This window comes from Doryrhamphus excisus, chromosome 14 (assembly GCF_030265055.1).
Source record: "Doryrhamphus excisus isolate RoL2022-K1 chromosome 14, RoL_Dexc_1.0, whole genome shotgun sequence".
Lineage (NCBI taxonomy): Eukaryota > Metazoa > Chordata > Actinopteri > Syngnathiformes > Syngnathidae > Doryrhamphus > Doryrhamphus excisus.
The window spans coordinates 3925848-3952539 of NC_080479.1; the positions used below are offsets into that span (position 1 = coordinate 3925848).

The 26692-nt window shown below is 49.6% G+C and overlaps 16 non-coding genes across 16 annotated transcripts; 6 read left to right on the top strand and 10 right to left on the bottom strand.

The window, feature by feature from the left end:
• Nucleotides 1–93: 93 nt before the first annotated feature.
• Nucleotides 94–166, bottom strand: trnak-cuu (transfer RNA lysine (anticodon CUU)). The gene has a single exon. It is a non-coding gene; the product is annotated as a tRNA-Lys (tRNA).
• An 870-nt stretch (nt 167–1036) lies between these two features.
• trnat-agu (transfer RNA threonine (anticodon AGU)) lies at nt 1037–1110 on the bottom strand. Its single transcript has one exon. It is a non-coding gene; the product is annotated as a tRNA-Thr (tRNA).
• Nucleotides 1111–1208: 98 nt separating this feature from the next.
• On the bottom strand, nt 1209–1282 carry trnan-guu (transfer RNA asparagine (anticodon GUU)). The gene has a single exon. It is a non-coding gene; the product is annotated as a tRNA-Asn (tRNA).
• Nucleotides 1283–1452: 170 nt separating this feature from the next.
• On the bottom strand, nt 1453–1523 carry trnag-gcc (transfer RNA glycine (anticodon GCC)). Its single transcript has one exon. It is a non-coding gene; the product is annotated as a tRNA-Gly (tRNA).
• A 926-nt stretch (nt 1524–2449) lies between these two features.
• trnas-cga (transfer RNA serine (anticodon CGA)) lies at nt 2450–2531 on the bottom strand. Its single transcript has one exon. It is a non-coding gene; the product is annotated as a tRNA-Ser (tRNA).
• A 980-nt stretch (nt 2532–3511) lies between these two features.
• trnan-guu (transfer RNA asparagine (anticodon GUU)) lies at nt 3512–3585 on the bottom strand. The gene has a single exon. It is a non-coding gene; the product is annotated as a tRNA-Asn (tRNA).
• A 495-nt stretch (nt 3586–4080) lies between these two features.
• On the top strand, nt 4081–4153 carry trnak-uuu (transfer RNA lysine (anticodon UUU)). Its single transcript has one exon. It is a non-coding gene; the product is annotated as a tRNA-Lys (tRNA).
• A 730-nt stretch (nt 4154–4883) lies between these two features.
• On the bottom strand, nt 4884–4956 carry trnak-cuu (transfer RNA lysine (anticodon CUU)). Its single transcript has one exon. It is a non-coding gene; the product is annotated as a tRNA-Lys (tRNA).
• An 877-nt stretch (nt 4957–5833) lies between these two features.
• trnat-agu (transfer RNA threonine (anticodon AGU)) lies at nt 5834–5907 on the bottom strand. Its single transcript has one exon. It is a non-coding gene; the product is annotated as a tRNA-Thr (tRNA).
• Nucleotides 5908–6005: 98 nt separating this feature from the next.
• Nucleotides 6006–6079, bottom strand: trnan-guu (transfer RNA asparagine (anticodon GUU)). Its single transcript has one exon. It is a non-coding gene; the product is annotated as a tRNA-Asn (tRNA).
• Nucleotides 6080–6249: 170 nt separating this feature from the next.
• trnag-gcc (transfer RNA glycine (anticodon GCC)) lies at nt 6250–6320 on the bottom strand. Its single transcript has one exon. It is a non-coding gene; the product is annotated as a tRNA-Gly (tRNA).
• Nucleotides 6321–17165: 10845 nt separating this feature from the next.
• On the top strand, nt 17166–17324 carry LOC131102438 (U1 spliceosomal RNA). The gene has a single exon (XR_009119434.1). It is a non-coding gene; the product is annotated as a U1 spliceosomal RNA (small nuclear RNA).
• Nucleotides 17325–18115: 791 nt separating this feature from the next.
• Nucleotides 18116–18188, top strand: trnak-uuu (transfer RNA lysine (anticodon UUU)). The gene has a single exon. It is a non-coding gene; the product is annotated as a tRNA-Lys (tRNA).
• Nucleotides 18189–19168: 980 nt separating this feature from the next.
• Nucleotides 19169–19242, top strand: trnat-cgu (transfer RNA threonine (anticodon CGU)). Its single transcript has one exon. It is a non-coding gene; the product is annotated as a tRNA-Thr (tRNA).
• Nucleotides 19243–19625: 383 nt separating this feature from the next.
• trnae-cuc (transfer RNA glutamic acid (anticodon CUC)) lies at nt 19626–19697 on the top strand. Its single transcript has one exon. It is a non-coding gene; the product is annotated as a tRNA-Glu (tRNA).
• A 1075-nt stretch (nt 19698–20772) lies between these two features.
• LOC131102501 (U1 spliceosomal RNA) lies at nt 20773–20936 on the top strand. The gene has a single exon (XR_009119474.1). It is a non-coding gene; the product is annotated as a U1 spliceosomal RNA (small nuclear RNA).
• The last annotated feature ends 5756 nt before the right edge of the window (nt 20937–26692 follow it).

Genomic DNA, 26692 nt, shown 5'->3' on the forward strand with positions numbered 1-26692 from the left:
GTTTTTGTGTACTTCGAATGAAATGTTTTCCGCATGTTGCAGAATTTTCCACAGGAAAGAAATCTTTAAGATGTATCACCAAAAGAGCTGAACCGCCCAATGTGGGGCTCGAACCCACGACCCTGAGATTAAGAGTCTCATGCTCTCCCGACTGAGCTAACCGGGCATTTTTCTGCCACGATATCACTTTTTAATTTTTTTGAATTGATGTGGTCTTCTTGATGTTTGATCAATTCCACACCCAACCTAGTTTCTCAGGGAACAAAGGAGCGAGAGGTTCAGTCATAGCTGAGAACTTTGGAAGTGTAGTCATCTTAACCCTCCTGTTATGTTCATTTGCCAGGAACAGCCATGATGTTCCCGGGTCAGTTTGCATGTTTATTTATCTGAAAGATGTCCAACACCAAAAAAATCCCCACAAGCATTGTTAGTTATTCACTACTAACTCCATTACTAACTATTCTATCAATGTTTAGAGCAATGGTGTACCTTACCTCTCACAGGTAGTGGTTTAATTAATTTTAATTAATTAATTGAACGAATCAGAGGCATCATGACCAGTCTGCATCAAAACATTATCTGAAATCCTGTGGCAGGTTTCTGGCATTGATTCTTAATTCAGTTGCCATCCCTGATAGATGGTAATGGTAATCATGCCCGCGTGGCAGGCGAGTCTCTTTGCTTGTCTGACGTCTGTGTCGCATCCTGATTGGCTGGCAGCAAATGTCGACAACACGCGCGCGGCCCCCGCTTGGCAAGTGAGAATTCTACCACTGAACCACCAATGCCACGTGGGGACACACTGTAAGAGAAAAAAAATTCAACTGTCAAGTGGATGAGCCTCTGCAAAGTGGCGCTGAATGACAACACATCAAAAATGTCATACTCTTTGGATTCAAGCACCTTCTGGCGTAATGGGATCCACAACAATCACGTCAGCTGTGGATGCAACGTCAATTCGTTCTTGAAGGGCAAGTGACAAAAAGAAGTACATGGTTCACAAATCAGCTGCCAAAGTTTCACTGACCAAGCACCCAGGCACTGCTGGGCTTTGAACCCAGGATCTCCTGTTTACTAGACAGGCACTTTGACCAGCTTAGCCACAGTGCCAGCAGTGCATCTGGCACCAACACAAAAACAGTTCGCCAATGGGGAAAAATGTTCATACAAGGGAGGGAGTCCAAAGTCCAACAAATGTGTGAATTGAGAGTCCCTGGGTGGGCTCGAACCACCAACCTCTCAGTTAACAGCCAAACGCGCTGACCAATTGCGCGACAGAGACTACAACAGCATGACTGCAGTCAGGTTTCACTAAGTGCTGTCCACCTTAACTCTCCGGTGGTCCGGTCTGTTACGTTTCAGGTGTCATTCTGAATACTGCCCTTTCGCAGGAAAAGAGCCTTTGTACTTTTTCAACATGAGCTCTAAAGAAAGGTACAAGCTGAGATATACTGCATTGGCCGGGAATCGGACCCGGGCCTCCCGCTTGGCAAGCGAGAATTCTACCACTGAACCACCAATGCCACATTGGTAAACGCTGTCGGAGAACAAATTAAATTGTCGAGTGGATGTGCTGCTGCAAAGTGGCGCTGAATGACAAAACATCACAATCACAACACACGCACGGGATGCCAGGGGAGGCCGAGTACTAACAGAGCTGAGCGAGAGGGCATAAGAAAAAAAATTGTGACCTTGTGGTGGTTACCCGACAGCACCAAGGATATGGCGCACGTCTGATGCGTAATGCATGCCAGGTGATGTTCATCTAGCGAGCGGACATTCTTGTGGGGGACAAGCTCAACAGTAGGAATGTTGAGAGAACTGACCAGTCCGCTATCAATGAAGTTCTCGTCCGCCCCAGAGTCAATTAATGCTGTGGTAGGAGAAGCTTCCCCCGCCCAGGATATCGTACCTTCCACCTGAAGTCGGCCCGCCAAAGCGGATGACGCAGCCGGTCACCCAGACGCTGAGGCTCGCCCGATACGCGTTTCGTAGCGCCTTGTCATTCCAGCAGCTCTCTGCCGCTATCCCGGTTAGCTCAGTTGGTCAGCGTGTGGTGCTCATAACGCCAAGGTCATGGGCTCGACCCCCCGTACTGGCCACTCTTCTTTATGTGCTCCAGGAACAACAAAAGGGCTACAACCCACTGGCCCCCATATCCAACATCACACCACCCACCCACCTGTGAAACACCCTCGACAAGGCCGCTGAAAGACCGAGGAGAGGTAAAGAAAACAGCATGTCAAAGCAGAGTGGCAACAAACCTCTCGGCCACCGAGACTGCAAGAAGCAGATCAATGGGGACAGTGGACCCCATTATCCTCTACCCAAAATTCAGACCTCCAGTGTAGAGAATGCGGGCCGTGAAAGGACAACACCCCGGCCCTCATAACCAACAGTACTCCACCACAAGGTAAACAGCATGGCGGCAACAAATGCCCAGCCAAAGCGTCACAGACAGGATTCCAACCTGTGCGGGGAAACCCCATTGGATTTCGAGTCCAACGCCTTAACCTCTCGGCCACCGTGACTCCTTGGAAAAGACCAATGGGGGCAGGTGACCCCATTGTCCTAGAACCAAATTTTTGCTGATGTCAAGGATCAGCTGGCAACATGTGCATGGGAGGAAGACACATGGTTTGTGTGAGGGGCTACACAAGTCTTTCCACTTCTAGTTAAAAGCCAGGCACCTCACATTGTTTCCATAAAGTACCAAGGGATTGTCCTGTTGCCCTTGTATTTTGTGGGCAAAAAGGAGGCGTTTGCAAGTGGACCTCAGACCCTATCACTGGTCACCTGAACAGGGACTTGAATCCCGGACACTCAGATCAAAAGTCTAATGTTCAGGTGACTGGCTCAAACTTTGTCTTGTCTGACCACTCTTTTGTCCAGAAGATATTTGGCTAATGTGGTCTGTTTTCTTAAACCTGCAAATGTCCAAATACACAAGGGTATTGTCTTTGTAGGGAGCATTGTAGTACATGTGACATGTATACTACATATGACATCAGAAATGATGGGTCTTTATTCAACAGAAGAAGAACAACATTTCTTTTAAATAACAGCATAGGAGCTGCTGAAACACAGAGAAGGCACTGCTGGGATTTGAACCCAGGATCTCCTGTTTACTAGACATGTCTGTCAAAAAATCACAACAGTATACAGTGTCTTCTCTTAAGGGCCCCTGCTTACCAGTTGATGGGGTTTGACTTGATTCCTTTTAACATAAAAGCATTCCGTCGTCTCTTAATCTATAATCCTGGCTGGCGCTTTTGCAAAAGATAATATTTTCAAGCAGAGCTTCTGTGTTTCACCAGACCTGTGCAGAAACAAACTGAAATCTGTGACTTGATCAACCTAACTTCTGATCAAATGTGTTAGACCATGGAAGCTGGAATGTGCTTTTGAAAAGTCATTGACACGCAGTTTGGCCAATTGGGAACCACACAAGTGCTGTGCAAGAGTGGAGCGCAAACATGAATGAACAGTGACACTGGTGACATCCAGAGAACGTCCCTGGGTGGGCTCGAACCACCAGCCTCCCGGTTAACAGCCGAGCGCGCTGACCGATTGCGCCACAGAGACGCACACGCTGCCAACTTCTGTTCAGTTGAAGCCATACTAACGCATGCTATGCGTCCAGCATGCCCTTTGTTTTGGATGTGACTCGCACCTTCTGGTGTAACAATCGAGGCATTGCAAACCAGGACACCAGCTTTACTCTTTGATGAACGCAAAGTATTTTTGGGTACAATCCAGGGGTCTTGTGCTCTCAGGGAAATGGCTCTGTCCTTTTTCAACATGAGTTGAGACGAAATGTATTAAAATAGACAGACTGCATTGGTCACTCAATCAGAATTTCTCAGTTTGCCAATTTCAGACTGCGTGACAAAGAATCAAGTCAAACTACATCGACAGGATGGACAGGGAACAACAAAGCAGGGAAGATAGGGGATAGGGAGGAGAGGGGAAAGATGCGACCGCCTTTGTTGAGAGCCAGAGAAGAAGCTCTCATCTCTGCAAGGTCAAGTACAGTATGCCAGAAGATTTTACCTTGTGAGTTGTCCGCATTCCATAAAGGCCTGGATAGCTCAGTTGGTAGAGCATCAGACTTTTAATCTGAGGGTCCAGGGTTCAAGTCCCTGTTCAGGCGGTCAAGGTAGGCCCCTTCCCTGAATAACTTGTTTAAGTAAACCTTTTCGACCAAGCACCTTTGCGATCTTCCAGGACTGTGGGTAAACGCCATTCTCAATAATTAAATTGAAGATACAGTGCGAGACAGGCACCTTGACCAGCTTAGCCACAGCGCCAGCTGTGCATCTGGCACCAACACAAAAAAACAGTTCGCCAATGGGGAAAAATGTTCATACAAGGGAGGGAGTCCAAAGTCCAACACGTGTGAATTGAGAGTCCCTGGGTGGGCTCGGTTATCAAACTCGCTCCCAAGGAAATGTTGGAACTTGGGAAAGCATTAAGAATGGCAAGAAGTAGGATTAAGAATCCTACTTCTTGCCAAAAGCCTACCCTATGGTAGAAGATAAGATATGCCTTTATTCGTCCCTCAGTGGGGAAATTTGCAAGGTCCCGCAAGTTCCGCAACAGCAGTGGGAGTACCTCAGTATGTTTACAGACCATGGACTCCTCCTAAATTTAGATACATAGCCTTATCCATGCCAAAACCACACAACAACCTTGACCAAATCCTGACTGACATAACTGACATCGATTCCACTTCATCTCACATGCGAAGTGAGCGCTCTACCATTTGTGGTCCTACAAGAATGGGATTTGTTTTTGTGTACTTCGAATGAAATGTTTTCCGCATGTTGCAGAATTTTCCACAGGAAAGAAATCTTTAAGATGTATCACCAAAAGAGCTGAACCGCCCAATGTGGGGCTCGAACCCACGACCCTGAGATTAAGAGTCTCATGCTCTCCCGACTGAGCTAACCGGGCATTTTTCTGCCACGATATCACTTTTTAATTTTTTTGAATTGATGTGGTCTTCTTGATGTTTGATCAATTCCACACCCAACCTAGTTTCTCAGGGAACAAAGGAGCGAGAGGTTCAGTCATAGCTGAGAACTTTGGAAGTGTAGTCATCTTAACCCTCCTGTTATGTTCATTTGCCAGGAACAGCCATGATGTTCCCGGGTCAGTTTGCATGTTTATTTATCTGAAAGATGTCCAACACCAAAAAAATCCCCACAAGCATTGTTAGTTATTCACTACTAACTCCATTACTAACTATTCTATCAATGTTTAGAGCAATGGTGTACCTTACCTCTCACAGGTAGTGGTTTAATTAATTTTAATTAATTAATTAATTAATTGAATGAATCAGAGGCATCATGACCAGTCTGCATCAAAACATTATCTGAAATCATGTGGCAGGTTTCTGGCATTGATTCTTAATTCAGTTGCCATCCCTGATAGATGGTAATGGTAATCATGCCCGCGTGGCAGGCGAGTCTCTTTGCTTGTCTGACGTCTGTGTCGCATCCTGATTGGCTGGCAGCAAATGTCAACAACACGCGCGCGGCCCCCGCTTGGCAAGTGAGAATTCTACCACTGAACCACCAATGCCACGTGGGGACACACTGTAAGAGAAAAAAAATTCAACTGTCAAGTGGATGAGCCTCTGCAAAGTGGCGCTGAATGACAACACATCACAATGTCATACTCTTTCGATTCAAGCACCTTCTGGCGTAATGGGATCCACAACAATCACGTCAGCTGTGGATGCAACGTCAATTCGTTCTTGAAGGGCAGGTTACAAAAAGAAGTACATGGTTCACAAATCAGCTGCCAAAGTTTCACTGACCAAGCACCCAGGCACTGCTGGGATTTGAACCCAGGATCTCCTGTTTACTAGACAGGCACTTTGACCAGCTTAGCCACAGTGCCAGCAGTGCATCTGGCACCAACACAAAAACAGTTCGCCAATGGGGAAAAATGTTCATACAAGGGAGGGAGTCCAAAGTCCAACAAATGTGTGAATTGAGAGTCCCTGGGTGGGCTCGAACCACCAACCTCTCAGTTAACAGCCAAACGCGCTGACCAATTGCGCGACAGAGACTACAACAGCATGACTGCAGTCAGGTTTCACTAAGTGCTGTCCACCTTAACTCTCCGGTGGTCCGGTCTGTTACGTTTCAGGTGTCATTCTGAATACTGCCCTTTCGCAGGAAAAGAGCCTTTGTACTTTTTCAACATGAGCTCTAAAGAAAGGTACAAGCTGAGATATACTGCATTGGCCGGGAATCGGACCCGGGCCTCCCGCTTGGCAAGCGAGAATTCTACCACTGAACCACCAATGCCACATTGGGAAACACTGTCGGAGAACAAATTAAATTGTCGAGTGGATGTGCCTCTGCAAAGTGGCGCTGAATGACGCACGGGATGCCAGGGGAGGCCGAGTACTAACAGAGCTGAGCGAGAGTGCATAAGAAAAAAAATTGTGACCTTGTGGTGGTTACCCGGCAGCACCAAGGATGTGGCACACGTCTGATGCGTAATGCATGCCAGGTGATGTTCATCTAGCAAGCAGACATTCTTGTGGGGGACAAGCTCAACAGTAGGAATGTTGAGAGAACTGACCAGTCCGCTATCAATGAAGTTCTCGTCCGCCCCAGAGTCAATTAATGCTGTGGTAGGAGAAGCTTCCCCCGCCCAGGATATCGTACCTTCCACCAGAAGTCGGCCCACCAAAGCGGATGACGCAGCCGGTGTGGTTGGAGCGGGCAGTGCCAGCAGCTGGGGAATATCCCTGGTGGAGGAAGAGCGTTGGCGTGCTGGGCGAACTGGACAGCGGGAAATTGTGTGTAGGACTCCCACAGTACAGGCACAGCCACAGGTGTTGACGGTGACTCCTCTCCACTGACGAAAGGCGACTGGCTCCCAGTTGCATGGGGACGACACTCCCGACGTCATCAGACGGCGCTCCGTGTTTTGTCTGAGTCACGGCTGGTGTGTGTTGCTTTTTGTTGTTTTCTTGCCTGAAAGGACTTCTCGCTCGACCCAATTTTACTCCTGGCGAAACACTGATAATCCAGAACATAGCCTTAAACTGCAGGTGCATTAGTTGGAGGGCTCGTGGCCACCTGGTCACCTGAACAGGGACTTGAATCCCGGACACTCAGATCAAAAGTTTAATGTTCAGGTGATTGGCTCAACCTTTGTCTTGTCTGACCATTAACTCTTTTTGTCCAGAAGATATTAGGCTTGTCCATGTGGTCAGTTTAAGACCTCTGTCGATCTTGGAGGTGGCCATTTCGGGACAGGGGCTTCTTCATCTCTGCAAGGTCAAGTACAGTATGCCAGAAGATTTTGCCTTGTGAGTTGTCCTCATTCATCAAGGCCCTGGATAGCTCAGTTGGTAGAGCATCAGACTTTTAATCTGATTGTCCAGGGTTCAAGTCCCGGTTCAGGTGGAGAAGAGTCAACCCCACATTACCAGCATGGGGACATACCAACCCAAGATGAGAACACACTGGGCCAGGTACACAGCAACACATGTGGCAGAAACACAGCTTCACCCTGGCCCCTCTTTTAGCCTCTACTGAAAAAGTGGAACACCACCTTTGCAGCTGAAATCGCTCAGTTGGGCGAGTGCGAGAATTAAGATTTAAAGGTCCGTGGTTCAGGATTTGGAAGCGTTCACCCAAATCATGCGGGCAAGACGCGAAAAGATGAACATTTCCAGGGCCGAGGCCAAAGCTTTAAAAGAATTAAGAACAAACAGACAAATCGTAATCAAACCAGCAGATAAAGAGAGCGCGGTGGTGATTTTGGGACGAGAACAGTACACCCAAGAGGTTTATCGACAGCTGAACGATCAAAGATATAGAAAACTACAAAATCCAATTGTTCGGCAGACAATGCCAATGGTACGAGAGATCGTGTATAAATTGTATTATAAAAAGTTCATCCTAACCATCAGAAATAAGTTCAGACAATGGTCCGGCGTTCGTGCAAAAAGTAGGGTTAGCCTAACCCTAACCCAAACCCAAACCCAAACCATATTGTACAACAACTGCGAATAAAACAAAGGTTCGGGTTTGTCTATCATCCCCAGTCCCAGGGAATGGTAGAACGAGTAAATGGGACACTCAAAGCCAAGCTCAGTAAAATCTGTGCTAGCGCAAAGTTAAATTGTGCGGATGCACTAACAATTGCATTAATGAGCTATCGCATGCAAACTAACAGAATTACACATCTAACACCGCATGAGATGCTTACGGGTCGACCCATGCCAGCACTGCATTTGAGAGGGCCTTATAAAGGGCCCCCACTTGAGCAGTTGCAAAATGAATTGACTATATAAAATATGTTAACTGCCATACATGGAGCTATCTATGTGCAGGAGAAAAAAGGGTTCCTGAGTCGACAAAGGTGACTTGGTGGTGCCAGGCAACCAGGTGTACATCAAAGTGTACAGGCGAAAGTGGCACGAGCCAAGACGATTGGGACCCTATAAGGTGGTTGAGCAGCCTTACCTATTTCCCAATCCGGACGATCGTGAGGATGATGGCACTGACTCAGAGGACTCGATGAGCCATGAGGTATGACTGTTGCTATGATTGGCAAGGGAGCCGGACCTTGAGCTGAACATCACCATCTTTAAGTCACTATGCGAGTCCTCTCCACGAACTATGCTGATATTGCTTGAGAAACCGCCATGCCATGGACAGGACTGATCTAGAAGGGCAAGGGACTTGACGGGACTGCACTCACTTACAGTTAATAAGTGTGGGTAATACCAGTCAATCAGTAGTAACACGTGTACTGGTTCAGTTGTTCAGCACTACTTACTATGTTAGGAGTATATCAGTCACTCACTATTCCAGTTGCCTTATACAGTACTTTAGAGCATTAAGGACTTTACACGCTCACTATAGACACAAAGGTGTGTTTTGTTTAGATTTGTTTTGCAGTTAGATTCCATTTATATATTAAAGGGTGTAGTGGATATGTTATTTATGTAACTCATAAATTGCAATAGTCACCAGACACTCAAATAGTAAGCATAGGGTCAGAGTTAGGAAGGGAATGTTCCAGCGAAGTTGGCGCCAACCAAGGGAACCCGCCGACTGAACCATTCCGGAGGACCGCCCTCCTCCTACATGTGATGTGGCAAGTCACCACCTCATCTCGACGAAAGGAGCCCCTCATTACAAAGGGTCCCTCCAGATGACATCGTGCTGACCATCGGCGGGTGGTCGAAGAAAGGGACTGAAGATGGCCAACACCGTTTGTACAGAGGCACAATAATCCTCTGGGCGGTGAAAATGTGAGCAGAAACATTGCTCTTAACCAATTCTGCTCTCGCCCTGGGCCTTGAATCCCAGACCACAACACTTCCCCTTCCCCAGGCCCATGTTCCAGGAGGGCAGCGAGATCCCCTTGAATGTCATATGTGAATTCTCTTCGGAAATGGTAACGTGCCAAGGGGCCAAGACTGGACCAAGAGACATTATTTGTTGTTTTGGGAGTTTGGTACCCCCATAAGGGGGGAATATATTGTAAAATGACTACTCTTTCGCACATTGCATATGACTTTTCTTCTTGGTAAACTCTAGTTGAACTTAAGAGGGCTACGTGACTTGGGGAGGCCAACCTGACCTGATTGTTACACAAGATGTTTTCGGATGTTTGGAGTCCAAGATGTTCTGCCAAAATACTTAGGTCCAGTCAGGAGGCATGACCAGATAGGGACTGAATTCTGGAAATCCACGTCATCGTTATTGTTCATGAGGTCTATATAAGTGCTGTATTAAATAAACAAGAGGACCCTTTCCCGACAACTGCAGACGTGGTTCGTGTTGCATTACTTGCCAACAAGAGGAACCCGACGAGTACGGGGACCAGCTGTCCCTGCACCTGGACCTGATGGCGCGAGGGGAAGTGGTTTCCCCCATGGACCCGGCCCCCTCCCCGGCAACAGAGGCCCTCTGCCGTTGGGAGTCAGAGAACTTACTTGACGACACCCCACTGCTGACTTCCACGCCGCCAACGAAATCACCTGTGGAAAAAGAAGGCCAATGGGAAGAGCTGCTGGCGGACATCAGTTTCGACAGCTCCATGTCCGGCTCAATTGGCGGGAGCCAAAAGCAACTGGTCCAGCGACATTGGAACACCACCAGGAAAATGGTCGACCGGAAACTTACCGTGTGGAAGAAATTTGTCATCCTGGGAGATTCTAACGTGTCCCGGTTCCCACCACATGACTTCCCAGATCTGCAGGTTGACAGCTTTCCGCGGGGCCACCTTTAGGAGTAGCCGAGGCGCTACTCGCCAAGGCAGTCATTCACATATTTATGTGTCATTTTTCAGGATTGAATGTATCTGAAATGGTTCATCAAGCCAATCGTGTCTCCATAGGTAATGCCGCGGGACCACACTTGACTCATGGGGACATCATGGTGGACATGATCGATGACGGAGGGATTTTGAGGAACGCTGTCCCCTGCACCGCCACCAACTCGGTCGCACGCAAAATAAACAACAAATCTCCTTGAGGACAAGCATGGAAAAACTGGTGTTGTCCTTCGGGATCAACAGTAGAACTCAGAAATTCAAAGAGACCACCTCCAGGCAGTTGCAGGCCCTTTGGAAAGAGGCCAAGCGGGTCTTCCTGGAGGCGGCAGTTTTCATCCCATTAGTTAATCACTCACCATACTAATGCCTACTGAGGACCCTCAATGAGTATATTTAGGATAGACTACCGTCCATCCCGCTTCTGCAGGACAATCTGTTCCACACAGACCCAGACTGCATACCCAGACCACGTCCACTGCTGAAGCAATGCCTGTTATCCAAAAGGCCTACCTTTTATACCTACTCAATCAGAAAACAAGAATTATAAATTGGAAAAACACAAAAGACTACTTTGGGATGTGCAAGAATATCATAGACGGCTTAGACTTATTGAATTTTTCGGTAGAGAAGAAGAAGAAAAAAGCGCATAGCCAAAGTTCCATCCCCCCTCGATTTGCCCCCCTCCCCCCCTGTAACACAATCTCCCCCGCCCTACACACCCTAATTAGAAAAGATAGGGAACTAGCCGAACAAAAACCTGAGGAAAAGGATAACCTAACCAAAAGGGAAAGAGCCGCACTAAAGGAATTGAATAGGGATAGCTCCATAGTTATCAAACCAGTGGACAAGGGATCATCTATAGTAATTCTTAGCAGAGAACAGTACGTCTGGGAAGGACAAAGACAATCAGGGGACCCCACTTATAAAAAACTTACACAACCCATGTATACACAAACGATACCCCTAGTTCGAAAAATCATCAAAGAACTCATCTATCAAAAATCCATCAAAACCCGAGACTTGGAATCCCCCACACCACATCCCCCGGGTAGACCAATTGTATCGGATTGTGGTAGTGAAACATATGGTACGGCTATATTTATTGACTTCTATCTTAACCCACTCTCCAACAAACATTTGGCTTATGTGAAAGATACCTACAATTTTGTCGAGTTTGTCACGCTCCACCTGAACTATGATTCGGTAGCTTGGGTGGTATAGTCTTGTTCCTTGTTTATATTGCTTACTAATTCTGTTGTCCCTTTTAGATTTCTCCACTCCCACCTTGGGAGGAGCCACAGGACGTGCCACAGCTGTTCCTCATTCCATTTCCCCCATTTATACCCACCTGTGGCGACTGGAGGGTACTCGGCTATTGTTCTGGTCTCCACGCCATATGCTCTCGCGTCTGACCTTCTGGTTACATGACTATCCCGGGTGCCCTCCAGTCGACGTGGACTACTCCTGCTGCACGCCCTGTGGCCCCCTCGATCCCTGTTAGTACTTTGATTTCCTGGTTTTTACCCGCGGCATCTTTTCGTTCCTTTTACATGCCGTTGTCCTTGGTTACCCCCTCGTTGTCACGTAAGCCAATTAAAAGACTTGAAGTGCAACTGAACACGGTGTCCTCTGCATCCTGGGATCCGAACCCGGTTCCTATCGCCAACTCGTCACAGAATAGCCGAGTCAGGTATGGATCCCGCAGAGGACGACGGGGTGCGACAAGCCCTCAGAGCCCACGGCCAGCGAATAAGCCATCACGAGCAAACCCTTAACGAGCTAACCACACTCGTTAGGGAGCTACACGCGCAGCTGTCAAGCAGGCCCGCTACCTCCACGCCAGATCCTCTTCCACATGCCGCCGGAAGCGCAGCTGGCGCGTTGTCTCCCAACTACTTCCCCCGGGAGCCCAGTATCCCCCACCCCATGAGGTACGAAGGGGATTTCGGACAATGCCGGTTGGTCATCCACCAGTGCTCCCTCATTTTTGCACAACAGCCTCACACATATGCCACGGAAGCAGCCAAGGTGGAGTACATGCTCAGCTTGCTAGCGGGACGTGCGGCAAGCTGGGCGATGTCGGTGTGTGAGGTGAAACCAGAACTATGCGCCAGCCTACCTCTGTTCATCGCGGAACTCCGGAGCGTATTTGACCATCCGGTGAGAGAGAGAGAGGCAGGCAGCCGCCTCCTCGTGATTCGGCAGGACGGCGCGTCAGTGGCCGACCACTCAATCTCCTTCCGTATCCTGGCGGCAGAGAGCGGCTGGAATGACAAGGCGCTGCGAAGCGCGTACCGGGCAAGCCTCAGCCAACGTGTGCAGGACGAGTTGGCCGCTCGGGATGAGACGCAGACGCTGGAGGAGCTAATCTTGCTATCCATTAGCCTTGACAACCGGCTGCGGGAGCGCACCGCGCAGCGGAGGGCGGAGCCTCTCATACCAACACGCCGGCTCCAACCTCCACCTCCCGGGGCTCTTCCGGCTCCGCTCCTTCCTCCCTCCTCTAGTGGCGGAGCGCCGTCTGACGACGTCAGGGGCGTCGTCCCCATGCAGCTGGGAGCCAGCCGCCTTTCGTCGGCGGAGAGGAGTCGCCGTCTACGCCTGCGGCTGTGCCTGTACTGCAGGAGCCCCACACATATGATTTCCCGCTGCCCGGTACGCCCATCACGTCAACGCTCATCCTCCACCGGGGATATTCCCCAGCTGCTGGCACTCCCCGCTCCTACCACACCGGCGACGTCATCCTCCCTGGTGGGTCGACTTCAGGTCGAAGGTACGATATCATGGGCGGGGGGAGCTTCTCCCATCACTGCATTAATTGACTCCGGGGCAGATGAGAACTTCATCGATAGCGGACTGGTCAGTTCTCTTAAAATTCCCACAGTCGAACTTGTCCACCACAAGAATGTCCGCTCGCTTGATGGGCGCCACCTGGCTTGTATTACGCATCAGACATGCACCTTATCCTTACTACTGTCGGGTAACCACCAAGAGGTCACTAAATTTTTTCTTATGCCCTCTCGCTCAGCGCCGTTAGTACTTGGGCTCCCCTGGCTTCGCCAGCACGGTCCTAACTTTGATTGGAAGACTTTAACTATTTCCAACTGGAGTGCATATTGTCACAGCCGTTGTCTTCGTGCCGCCTTACCCCCCGCGCCCCCTGTCGGCTTAACCACCATTGACCGCCCTGACCTGTCCCTGGTTCCGGGGGAGTATCATTCCATTAGTGACGTGTTCCGCAAAGACCGGGCCATGACCCTTCCTATGACTGCGCCATTGATTTGCTTCCCGGGTCACCACTCCCCGCATCACGCTTGTACAATATCTCTCAACCCGAACACTGTGCTCTCGAGGAGTACATCTCCACCTCCCTCGCTGCCGGTCACATCCGACCATCATCTTCCCTCCTCGCGGCAGGGTTCTTCTTTGTCAAAAACAAAGACGGCTCCCTACGCCCCTGCATCGACTTTCGTGCTCTTAATAAAATCACGGTCAGGAATCAATATCCCCTTCCCCTTCTCTATTCTGCTTTTACTTCCCTGCACGAGGCCGCCGTGTTTACTAAGCTCGATCTACGTAGCGCCTATCACCTGGTGCGTGTCCGAGAGGGCGATGAGTGGAAAACGGCCTTTAATACGCCACTCGGGCATTTCGAATACCTTGTGATGCCCTTCGGCCTTACTAACGCCCCTGCCGTCTTCCAATGCCTGATAAATGATATCTTGCGGGACATGATTGGTCGTTTCGTGTTCGTTTACCTGGACGATATTTAAATTTTTTCCCCCTCCGTTTCGGTACACCGCCAGCAGGTCCGATTAGTCCTCCAGAGACTCCTGGAGAACAGACTATTTGTCAAACCCCAGAAGTGTACGTTTCATGCTTCCTCTGTGTCTTTCCTGGGGTTTATAGTGGAGAAAGGCCAACTCAGACCCGACCCTGCCAAGGTTCAGGCAGTGGTTGACTGGCCTACTCCTACGTCAAGGAAGCTGTTGCAGAGGTTCCTGGGGTTCGCCAACTTTTACCGTCGTTTTATTCGGAACTTCAGTAAGGTGGCAGAACCCTTGAATAAGCTTACTTCATCCAAGGTACCCTTTGTGTGGTCTCCTGAGGCTACAAAGGCCTTCCAGCGCCTCAAATCCCTGTTTACGTCTGCTCCCGTACTGGTACATCCTAACCCCTCTCTCCCTTTTTTTGTTGAGGTCGACGCTTCCGACTCTGGGGTCGGGGCCGTGCTCTCCCAGCGCTCCACCACCGATCAGAAACTGCACCCCTGTGCCTTCCTCTCCCGTCGTCTATCTCCGGCCGAGAGTAATTATGACATTGGGAATCGGGAGCTCCTGGCGGTGGTACTGGCCTTACAAGAATGGAGGCATTGGCTGGAGGGCGCCACTCACCCCTTTACCATCTACACGGACCATCGGAATCTGGCCTACATCCGCTCTGCCCACCGCCTGAACCCCCGGCAGGCAAGGTGGGCCCTCTTCCTTACCAGGTTTGACTTCTGCATCACCTTTCGCCCGGGGTCACTCAATGGGAAGCCTGATGCCCTGTCCAGGATGTTTGCGCCCGCAGTTGAGGACTCCCTCCCAGAGACCATCCTGCCACAGTCCCGAATCATAGGGGCCCTGCGATGGGAGGTAGAGAGGCGCGTGGCAGAGGCGGCCAAGGACTCACCCACCCCAGCTGGATGCCCCCCCAACCGCTTGTTCGTCCCGGCGGCACTCCGTCCCGAGGTGCTGGTGTGGGCTCACGCCTCTAAAATCGCCTGCCACCCCGGGGCTCGACGGACCGCCTTCCTCCTGGCTCAGCGGTTCTGGTGGCCTACCCTTCATGCTGACACCAGGAGCTTTGTCGCAGCCTGCTCCGTCTGCGCCAGGAATAAATCTTCTCATCAGCCTCCTGCTGGATTGCTACGACCCCTTCCAGTCCCGTCCCGGCCCTGGACCCATATCGCTTTGGACTTTGTTACCGGATTACCCCCATCTAGTGGCTTTACCGTTATTCTGACCATTGTGGACAGATTTTCCAAATTGACACACTTCGTCCCCCTCCGCAAGCTCCCCTCCTCAATGGAGACGGCCAAACTCTTGGTCCTGCATGTGGTCCACCTGCACGGGATCCCACAGGACATAGTGTCTGACAGGGGCCCTCAATTTTCTTCAGCCACTTGGAGGGCTTTCTGTAAGTCCCTGGGGGCCCGACCCAGCCTGTCATCAGGCTACCACTCGCAGTCCAACGGACAATCCGAGCGTGCTAACCAGGACTTGGGGGCAGCCTTGAGATGTGTTTGTCACCAGCGTCCGTCTTCCTGGTCCACCTACCTCCCTTGGGTAGAGTACGCCCACAATACCCTGGTCTGCTCCGCGACAGGCCTCTCGCCATTCCATGTTGTTCATGGCTTTCAACCCCCCATCTTTTCCTCCCAGGAACCCGAGTGCACAGTCCCCTCCTTGGCTGCCTTACTCCGTCGGGCTCACCGGGTTTGGCGCAACACCAGGGTCGCCCTCTCGCGTACCGCCAGGCGCAACCAGAGGCTGGCCAACCGCCACCGCAAACCAGCCCCGAACTACAAACCTGGCCAGAAGGTATGGCTGGCATCCCGCAACATCTCCCTGGCAGGCGAATCTAGGAAACTGTCCCCTCGATTCATTGGGCCATACGAGATTAAACACATGATCAATCCTGTGACCACACACCTTATACTTCCAGCATCTATCAAACGCCACCCTGTATTCCATGTGTCCCAACTCAAGCCGGTGGCTTCATCCGCCCTGAATCCCCCCCCCTGCATCACCACCTCCCGCACGGCAGGTTGACGGCCACCCTGCGTTCACAGTAAGGTCCATCCTGGATGCAAGACGCCGAGGCAGGGGAACGCAGTTTCTGATCGACTGGGAGGGCTACGGTCCCGAGGACCGATCATGGATCCCGAGATCACTTATTATTGACAAAACCCTCATATCCGATTTCTATCGCAGGTTCCCCAACAAGCCTGGAGCTCCGCCAGGTGGCGTCCATTGATGGAGGGGGGGAATACTGTCACGCTCCACCTGAACTATGATTCGGTAGCTTGGGTGGTATAGTCTTGTTCCTTGTTTATATTGCTTACTAATTCTGTTGTCCCTTTTAGATTTCTCCACTCCCACCTTGGGAGGAGCCACAGGACGTGCCACAGCTGTTCCTCATTCCATTTCCCCCATTTATACCCACCTGTGGCGACTGGAGGGTACTCGGCTATTGTTCTGGTCTCCACGCCATATGCTCTCGCGTCTGACCTTCTGGTTACATGACTATCCCGGGTGCCCTCCAGTCGACGTGGACTACTCCTGCTGCACGCCCTGTGGCCCCCTCGATCCCTGTTAGTACTTTGATTTCCTGGTTTTTACCCGCGGCATCTTTTCGTTCCTTTTACATGCCGTTGTCCTTGGTTACCCCCTCGTTGTCACGTAAGCCAATTAAAAGACTTGAAGTGCAACTGAACACGGTGTCCTCTGCATCCTGGGATCCGAACCCGGTTCCTATCGCCAACTCGTCACAGAGTTAGTCCAAAAAAATTAAATTGCCGGCCCAGGCCTTCTTTTTTTCGCTAGACGTGGACAATATGTACACGAATATCGATACCAAGAGGGGCCTAGAAGCTATAATACATATTTGATGAATACCCTGACAGGACAAGACCCCAGAAACAACTTTTACAATTATTGGAAATTAACCTCACTGGAAATGATTTTGAATTTAACTCAGAGTACGTCCAGTGGCTGGGCTTGTTGTGGGCGACCTGATGAGACCACCACTCAGCATGTGGCATGTGCGAGAGACTAGTCCGGGCGGGACCGGTGCAACTCATACTTACCTGGCAGGGGAGATACCATGATCAAGAAGGTGGTTCACCCAGGGTCGAGCCATTGCACATGGGTTGAGCTGACCTCTGCGAATTCCCCAAACGTGGGAATCTCGACTGCATAATTTGTGGTAGTGGGGGACTGTGTTCGCGCTCTCCCCTTATCCTGTGTTTAAAACAAGAGGCAGGTGCAGCACCGCGCTGAGCTCCTTGGCTTGCGAGTGCAGCCAGACCAAGCAAGAAACGACCAGCCCAGCACTACCAATGCTTGCTGAAAATGTCTGCCCGTCCGCGGGAGACAACCAACCAGCCATGAGGCCGATCTGCTCTCAGTCAGGAAACCTCAATGAGAAACGGCGACAAGACAGAGAAAGGGGCGTCGGCAACCATTTCGATTGATCTGAGTCTAAAGTTCAAGGTTTGCTCGCAGGCAAATTTGAAGCAGCGAGAATGAGCAATCCGCACCTCTGAGTAGGAGTTCATGGTTCTCACCTAAAAAAGGATAGCTTATAGCCGTAATCGTGTTGTTGTTTGTATTCTGTGTTTTGTCTGAGTCACGGCTGGTGTGTGTTGCTTTTTGTTGTTTTCTTGCCTGAAAGGACTTCTCGCTCGACCCAATTTTACTCTTGGCGAAACACTGATAATCCAGAACATAGCCTTAAACTGCAGGTGCATTAGTTGGAGGGCTTGTGGCCACCTGGTCACCTGAACAGGGACTTGAATCCCGGACACTCAGATCAAAAGTTTATTGTTCAGGTGATTGGCTCAACCTTTGTCTTGTCTGACCATTAACTCTTTTTGTCCACAAGATATTAGGCTTGTCCATGTGGGCAGTTTAAGACCTCCGTCGATCTTGGAGGTGGCAATTTCGGGACAGGGGCTTCTTCATCTCTGCAAGGTCAAGTACAGTATGCCAGAAGATTTTGCCTTGTGAGTTGTCCTCATTCATCAAGGGCCTGGATAGCTCAGTTGGTAGAGCATCAGACTTTTAATCTGATTGTCCAGGGTTCAAGTCCCTGTTCAGGCGGAGAAGAGTAGACCCCACATTACCAGCATGGGGACATACCAACCCAAGATGAGAACACCCTGGGCCAGGTACACAGCAACACATGTGGCAGAAACACAGCTTCACCCTGGCCCCTCTTTTAGCCTCTACTGAAAAAGTGGAACACCACCTTTCAGCTGAATCGCTCAGTCGGGCGAGTGCGAGAATTAAGATTTAAAGGTCCGTGGTTCAAGCCTGGGTTTGAGCACAATCCCTGTTTACGTTGCGACTTTGCCAATAGTTTGAAAATGCTTATTGGCAGGCTGAAAGGACCTTAACTTCATTCATCAAAGGACCACCCCTCCAGACAACGTTAGAGGAGGTTACAAGCCAAACCTGTCAAGCCGTGATTGTGATTTCATGTTTTGTTGAAGAAAAGCCCATAATTTGTGGAACAATTTTCCCTACAAGGGAGAAAAATTTGTCGATTTGGACAATTGTCAATATGCCCCCACTTTGGACACATCGTCTTGTGTCATTGTTTGGCAACTGCTTCACCAGTCCCCTTAAAGGGCTCACCCTTCATAGTGTAGTGGTTAGCACGTTTGCCTTACATGCAAAAGGTCCCTAGTTGGAAACTGGGTGGAAGCAAGGCCGTTCAATTCCTTCTTTCACAAAAAAATCAAGGTGACAAATGGGAACAAGGATATGTGCTTGATCCCTGAAGGTGTGTACACGGGCATCTGTCCCCAGTTTGGACACACAATCCATATTTCCCGGATGACTGATCGGGTGCGTCACTGGCCTGCACGAAGGGGCTCATAGGAAGGAGGTGGCCGCTGTGGTGTCGTTGCATGCAAACAACATCCTCATCCTTGACACAGCGAAGACCAAGGAGGAGAATAATCGTGGATTCGGTCCGCTTACACTGGCAGGATTTCACCAGTCCTGTTGAAAGCCTGGCCACTGGTGTGGTTTCCGTCATGCAGTGGTTCGCCTAACACTGAAGACACTCCTTCGCCGGCGCTGTGGCTTAGTTGGTCAAAGTTCCTGTCTCGTAAACAGGAGGTCCTGGGTTCAAATCCCAGCAGTGCCTTGCATATGTGTTTCAGCGACTCCATTTTTTTCTCTCCAACATTTCAAGTAAATGTTTTGAATCAGACGTCATGTTCTGTTGAAGAAATATCCATCATTTCTGATGTCATATGTAGCATAAATGTCATATGTACTACAATGCTCTCGACAAAGGCAAAAACATTGTGCATTTGGACATTTGCGGGGCTAAGAAAACAGACCACATTAGCAAAACAAAAGAGGTTCGGGTCTAACATTTAAGGGAAGCGCTCTACTATCTGCGGTAATTCCCCTGCTGCTGCAATGTTGGCAGAGAAGGTCCAGTCACAGAACTATTTTGGTTCCTTTGCTGGAGTACGTCAAAGTGACACTGTCTCTGCCTTGCTGAGTGCAGACATAAAGCAGTCCCTGGTGGTCTAGTGGCTAGGATTCGGCGCTCTCACCGCCGCGGCCCGGGTTCGATTCCCGGTCAGGGAATTGACGTTTGGGTAGGTTTTGACTGGAGATAGGATTTGTCTTCGGCCTCGGTCGAATGGTTGGGGTCATCTTGAAGCACAAACCGTTGTCATCCTGAAGCGACTGACAACAGAAATATAAACAAAACATGGACAACACAATAAGACAAGGTCCTCGACTGAGAATGCTGTCAGGACTGGGTTTAGGGTGAGACAGAGCATTTGTCGGATGCTCAGGGATAGATCCTTGTTAGAATAAAATGTAGATAGAATGAATATAGCATCAGTTATCACCCTTATATCCATTTGCTTAGACAATCGAAAGAGTGTTTGAATGTGCTGAAGAAGAAATGTTCCTGTGACCCTGATCAGAGACCCCCAGCAACCCCCAGGTCCTGGAGGTGCCTGGATGCACCAACCGCAACCCTGCAGATGTTCACGTTAATACTGCAAGAACGTGTCAAGATAAGAACTCATAAAACAATAAAAGTAATTCCTCTCACATACACACACATACACATAGAGAAACAAATACAGCTCGTGCAACTGCCACCACTAGAGTTGCATGACCATGTAGTAGGGACCCCCGAAAGAGAATAAATAAAGAGGAGTTTGAACTACATACTCAGTGGAGCGGCATGTCACTGGGTATGTGGTTTCACTCTCCTCACTGCGAGTAACTTTGAATATTGTTGTCTGTCTCTTCTGTATTTCTGGATTTAAGTGTTTTTCCAAGTGTCACAGGAGTTTGAACCTGACAACCCACTGACTCACAACGACCTTGCACATCTACACGTGTCAGGGTTAAACATATTGGCCTCTCATGTTACATGGTGTGACTAGGGACGTGGAGTCAGTACTTCAGTCTCCGCATTGAACGTCTGCAGCAACTGCACTAAGCCACTTGCTGCCGCTGCCTTTGCTCAGAATGAAGTCACAAGAGTGCCATACAGACTGACTCCTTGAGATAACCAGAGTCCTGTCTCTGAATTTGGACACAGGTCAAGTGGCTGGGCTTGTTGTGGGCGACCTGATGAGACCACCACTCAGCATGTGGCATGTGCGAGAGACTAGTCCGGGCGGGACCGGTGCAACTCATACTTACCTGCCAGGGGAGATACCATGATCAAGAAGGTGGTTCACCCAGGGCGAGGCTCAGCCATTGCACATGGGTTGAGCTGACCTCTGCGAATTCCCCAAATGCGGGAATCTCGACTGCATAATTTGTGGTAGTGGGGGACTGCGTTCGCGCTCTCCCCTTATCCCGTGTTTAAAACAAGAGGCAGGTGCAGCACCGCGCCAAGCTCCTTGGCTTGCGAGTGCAGCCAGACCGAGCAAGAAACGACCAGCCCAGCACTACCATTGCTTGCTGGAAAGGTCTGCCCGTGCACGGAAGACAACCAACCAGCCGTGAGGCCGATCTGCTCTCAGTCAGGAAACCTCAATGAGAAACGGCAACAAGACAGAGAAAGAGCGTCGGCAAACATTTCGATTGATCTGAGTCTAAAGTTCAAGGTTTGCTCGCAGGCAAATTTGAAGCAGCGAGAATGAGCAATCCGCACCTCTGAGTAGGAGTTCATGGTTCTCACCTAAAAAAGGATAGCTTATAGCCGTAATCGTGTTGTTGTTTGTATTCTGTGTTTTGTCTGAGTCACGGCTGGTGTGTGTTGCTTTTTGCTGTTTTCTTGCCTGAAAGGACTTCTCGCTCAGCCAAAGCAAAGCCAGGTAAAAACGTAATCATTTGTCCCTTTGTTGGAATAGTTGCATCTTGTGCCTGTAGTGACACTGCCTGCAGAGATGGTTATTTCACCACCACCACCTGCTCATACCCCGTTGGAGCAGCAGCCACCACCTCCTGTGCCAAAAAACTCAAACAAAAACCATGTCTGTGCTGTGGCCAACCAAAATCAAAATATCAAGTGGATGGGACATCAACCACGACGTTCATCAACAAGGCCCTGTCAGATAATCTTAGTGCTGCAGAAGGTCTGACAGACCCTAAGATGCCATTTAAAGATTTCAGTCAAACAGACTTCTTCCAGCGAGAGGTGGATGAGACAAGAAAGAGGGTGGAGGAAAAACAGCAGAAGAAGAGAAAGAGGGATGAATCTCCTCCACCCCCTGTCCGAAAGTGCCTCTGCAGGATGCAGCTGAAGCAGGGCCGGAAAAGCCCCCGCATCCACACTGGCTTCAGAGAAGTACATCTACTGTCCTGCCAAAGTGTTCTCCATCTATAGAGAGCACAGGATGGGAAAAGAGATGAGCTGGAGGGAGTTCCAGGCCTCTCCGTTTTATGAAAAGGAGAAACAAAGGCGGCAAAATAAGTGAACAATGTGTATATTCTTTATTCATAACTGCTTACATGTAGATTTTTTTATTATTATTGACGGTGTTCTTGAGTGTGGCAACCTGATAAATAAATATTCTTTGTGACATTGCATTGATTTTGTATTTTATTTCAAGCACTGGTATCAATATAAGCCTGATAGGAATAATTTGTAATTATATAGGGATTAATTGGAAAAAAATAATATTGTGGAGAAGAAAACTGTGACTTGACTGCTGGCTTAGACGGGATTCAAATACCTGACTTCATTTCTCCAAAGTCTCTCTGCTTGTCTGACATCTGTCTCGCATCCTGATTGGCTGGCAGCAAATGTCAACAACACAAGCGGGGCCGTCCAACGCTCTGACCAATTGCACAGAGACTACATCAGCATCACTGCAGTAAGGTTTCAATACGTTTCTACTTCTGACAGAAATGTGCAAATACTCAAGTGCTGTCCACCTTAACTGTCAGGTGGTCCGTTCTCTTACTTTTCAGGTGTCATTCTGAGTTCTGCCCTTTCGCAGGAAAAAGAGCCTTTGTACTTTTTCACATGAACTCTAAAGAAAGGTACAAGCTGAGATACTCTGCATTGGCTGGGAATTGGACCCAGGGCTCCCGCTTGGCAAGCGAGAATTCTACCACTGAACCACATGTCGAAGAAAAGTGGCTGAGCCTATGCAAAGTGGCACTGAATGACAAAACATCACAATGTCATACTCTTTGGATTTAGCTCCTTCTGGCGTAATGGGATCCACAACAATCATGTCAGGTGTGGATGCACCGTAGACTCGTTTTTGAAGGGCAAGTGACAAAAAGAGGTACGTGGATCAAAATTCAGCTGCCAAAGTTTCACGGACCAAGCACCCAGGTACTGCTGGGATTTGAACCCAGGATCTCCTGTTTATTAGACAGGCACTTTCACCAGCTAAGCCATAGTGCCAGCTGAGCATGTCAACCTGGCAATGCTGCCTTTACTCTTCTAGACAGTAACTGCTTGCAACGTTGAGACGACGCCATTTGTCGTGTGTCATTCAGTCAGCAGGTGGGGAATCCCGTATATATTTGGCACCGATACAAAGGGTTTACCTATTGGGAAGAATGCAAGGGCTCTCCAAAAGAGTCCAACACAAGTGTCACACGAGGGTCTGGAAATGGTCCCTGGGACTGACACAAATAACTAGGCTGTTAATCTGGACTAACATAACATAATACCCACATGGGAAACAAAACGCAGAGTGTGTGAATGACTTTTAAAAAGTAGCCTCTGGAGGGTCAGGGTGGCCGAGTGGTCGAAGGCACTGCTTCAGGGTGCAGTCTCAAATGAGGCGTGGTTTCAAATCCCACTCCTGACAGCTTCTTGCATCTTGAAGTGGCGTCACCCTTCATTCCAGAGTGGCCGAGGCTGTTACTCCTGGGCAGTAAACCAGGGGTGCTTTTCAAAATGTCTGCTGCTGAAAAGTGTACAAAGAAGACCTATTGTATCCCGGGGTCTTGCATTTCTCCTGAAAACAGGCTTTGTATCTCAACATGACCTCTGATAAAAAAGTATGGAAATACCAGTAGAGGACTGCTGGAATTGGAACCAATGAGCCCCTCTTTGCTAGACCCTACGGAAGTAGCACTATGCACTAGGCGCTCCACATCAATTGACAATCTGTTATTGGAGGAAGGAAAGAAATCAGGGCACAAACACCAGTCATGTTCTCGGTCGGTAACCTATCACTCACGTCGGGTCCACCGCACCACTACCAGAGGTCAGCCCTGAGGAGCGACCAGAAGAAGGCATCCACCAGTAAGGTAGAATTACACTAAGAGGTATTAATGCCGGGTTGTACAAATCGAGAACCTGTGGAAACGGTAATGCACATAAATTTACCTTTCGCCACTGTGCTGCTGAATATGGGCTTACCTTTGACCTCTGTAACCTCGGGGTGCGCGAATGGCCTACAATTAGCCAATAAAACAAAGGATTCCTTGTAGAATTTAGGCAATCAATCCCGCTACCTCTCACATGCAAAGCAAGCGCTATACCATTTGAGCTAATTCCCCTGCTTTTCCTGAATTGGCAGAGAAGGTCCAATCTCAGAACTATATTGGTTCTTGAATTAACTCAGAGCAAATGACTACTGGATCATGGGAGGGAGCAAAGCAGTGGCTCAACATATTTGACAGTGCATCCCATGCCGGAAAGCTCGATGAGCCACAGAGGAACAAAAGATGGCTGACTTACCTCAAGACCACATTGAGCCTTCTCCACCAATTACCTATGGTGGCATGGATTGTTTTGGCCCCTTTCACACAAAACAAGGGTGTAAAGAACAAAAACAGTACAGTCTACTATTCACTTGTCTATGTTCTGGAGGTGTTCACATAGAGATGCTGGAGGACTTGACCACTGACTCATTCATAAATGCCCCAAGATGCTTCATTGCCATCAGAGGTGCTGTTTGGCACATCCGATCAGATCAGGGAACATACTTAGTTTGAACTAAAAATGAAATGGAAAAGTCTCTAAAGGAAATAAACACAGAAAGAGTAACAGAATACCTGGCAGACAAGCAATGCAACTTTGTCATAAATGCAAGCCATATGGGAGGTGTTTGGGAGCGCCAGATCAGAACCATCAAAAGCGTGCTCATTTCAGTCCTAGCAAACAGTGCTGGCAGGTTGAGTGACAGTTCCTTGAGAACCTTTCTTTAGGAAGCCATGTCTGTTGTGAATAATCACCCTCTTACTGTGGACAATGTAAACAACCCATGTGTCTGGAACCACTGACACCTAACCACCTGATTACCATGTAGTCATTTATTCCCATGCCACCACGTGTTTCCAAAATGGCGCTGCGGACGGCTGCCTTGGTGTGTTGGTCCTCCAGCACCTGGACTCCGCAGGAACCTATGCTAGGCTCCTGTTTGTTGACTTCAGCTCCGCCTTCAACACCATCCTCCCAACTCTGCTCCAGGAGAAGTTCTCCCAGCTGAGCGTGCCTGACTCCACCTGCAGGTGGATTACAGACTTCCTGTCTGACAGGAAACAGTGCGTGAAGCTGGGGAAACACATCTCAGATACAAAAACCGTCAGCACCTGATCCCCCCAGGGCTGCGTTCTTTCTCCTCTGCTCTTCTCCCTGTACACAAACAGTTGCACCTCCAGTCACCAGTCTGTCAAGCTCCCGAAGTCTGCGGACGACACCACCCTCATCGGACTCATCTCTGACGGCGACAAGTTTGCCTACAGGTGAGAGGTTGACCATCTGGTGACTTGGTGCAACCTGAACAACCTGGAGCTCAACGCCTTAAAAACAGTGGAGATGGTTGTGGACAACAGGAAGAACTCAGCCTCTCCTGTCCCCATCACCCTCTGTGACTCTACGATTGACATTGTGGAGTCCTTCCGCATCCTGGGTACCATCATCTCCCAGGACCTCCAGTGGGAGCCGAACATCAGCTCCCTCATCAAGAAGGCACAGCAGAGGATGTACTTCCTACGTTCCTATGGCAGCTGAAGAAATTCATCCTGCCAAAGACAATGTTGGTGCACTTCTACAGCTCCATCATTGAGTCCATCCTCACCTCCTGCAATCTCCCGTCCCTCCAGGATCTGTACGCCTCCAGGACCCTAAGGCGTGCAGAAAAGGATTGTGGCCGATCCTTCTCAACCCGGACACAGTCTCTTTGAGAGGAGGCTGCGGTCCATCAGGACCAAAACCTCACGCCACAAGAACAGTTTCTTCCCGTCTGCTGTCAGCCTCATCAACAAGTCCCGGAACCCCCCCCCCCCCCCCCCCCCCCGACACTGTTCACACCCCACCTCTGCCTCATCCTGCCACTTTGACACTCTATATGCGTTAAATTAACGCTCAGTTTGGACTCTTAGGAAAAACAATCAGACTGCAGTCCCGGAACAACAAACAAAAAACAGACTGTGTACATATATTTAACCTGTATACTGTATATTTTGTATTTTCATTTTTTAATGGATGTGTCTGCACCTACTTCACCAAAACAAATCCCCAGTCGAGGTCAGCAGGCCCCGTCTCCACTGTAAACAGTGTGGACTGGGCAATGCTTCCCTTTTCGGAGGGTCCGGACGGTTTGCCAGAACCCCTTCGAGGCCGACCAAAAGTCGTGCTCCATGGCCTCACCGAATTCCTCCCACACCCGAGTTTTTGCCTCGACAACCGCCGAAGCCGCGAACCGTTTGGCCTGACAGTACCTGTCAGCTGCTTCCGGAGTCCCACAAGCCATCAATGCTCGATAGGACTCCTTCTTCAGCTTGATGGCGGCCCTGACCTCTGGTGTCCACCATCGGGTTCGGGGCCTGCCGCCACGACTGGCACCGACCGCCTTGCGGCCGCAGCTCCGGTCAGCCACCTCAGCAATGGAGGCACGGAATATGGCCCATTCGGACTCAATATCCCGGTCCTCCCCCGGGAGGGATGCAGGCGAAGCTCTGCCAGAGGTGAGAGTTGAAGACTCGACGAACGGGAGACTCTGCCAGACGTTCCCAGCACACCCTCACTACTCGTTTGGGTCTACCAGGTCTGTCCAGCATCCTCCCCGCCATCTAATCCAACTCATCACCAGGTGGTGATCAGTTGACAGCTCAGCCCCTCTCTTCACCCGCCTGTCCAGAACATGCGGACGCAGGTCTGATGACACGACTGCAAAGTCGATCATAGACCTGCA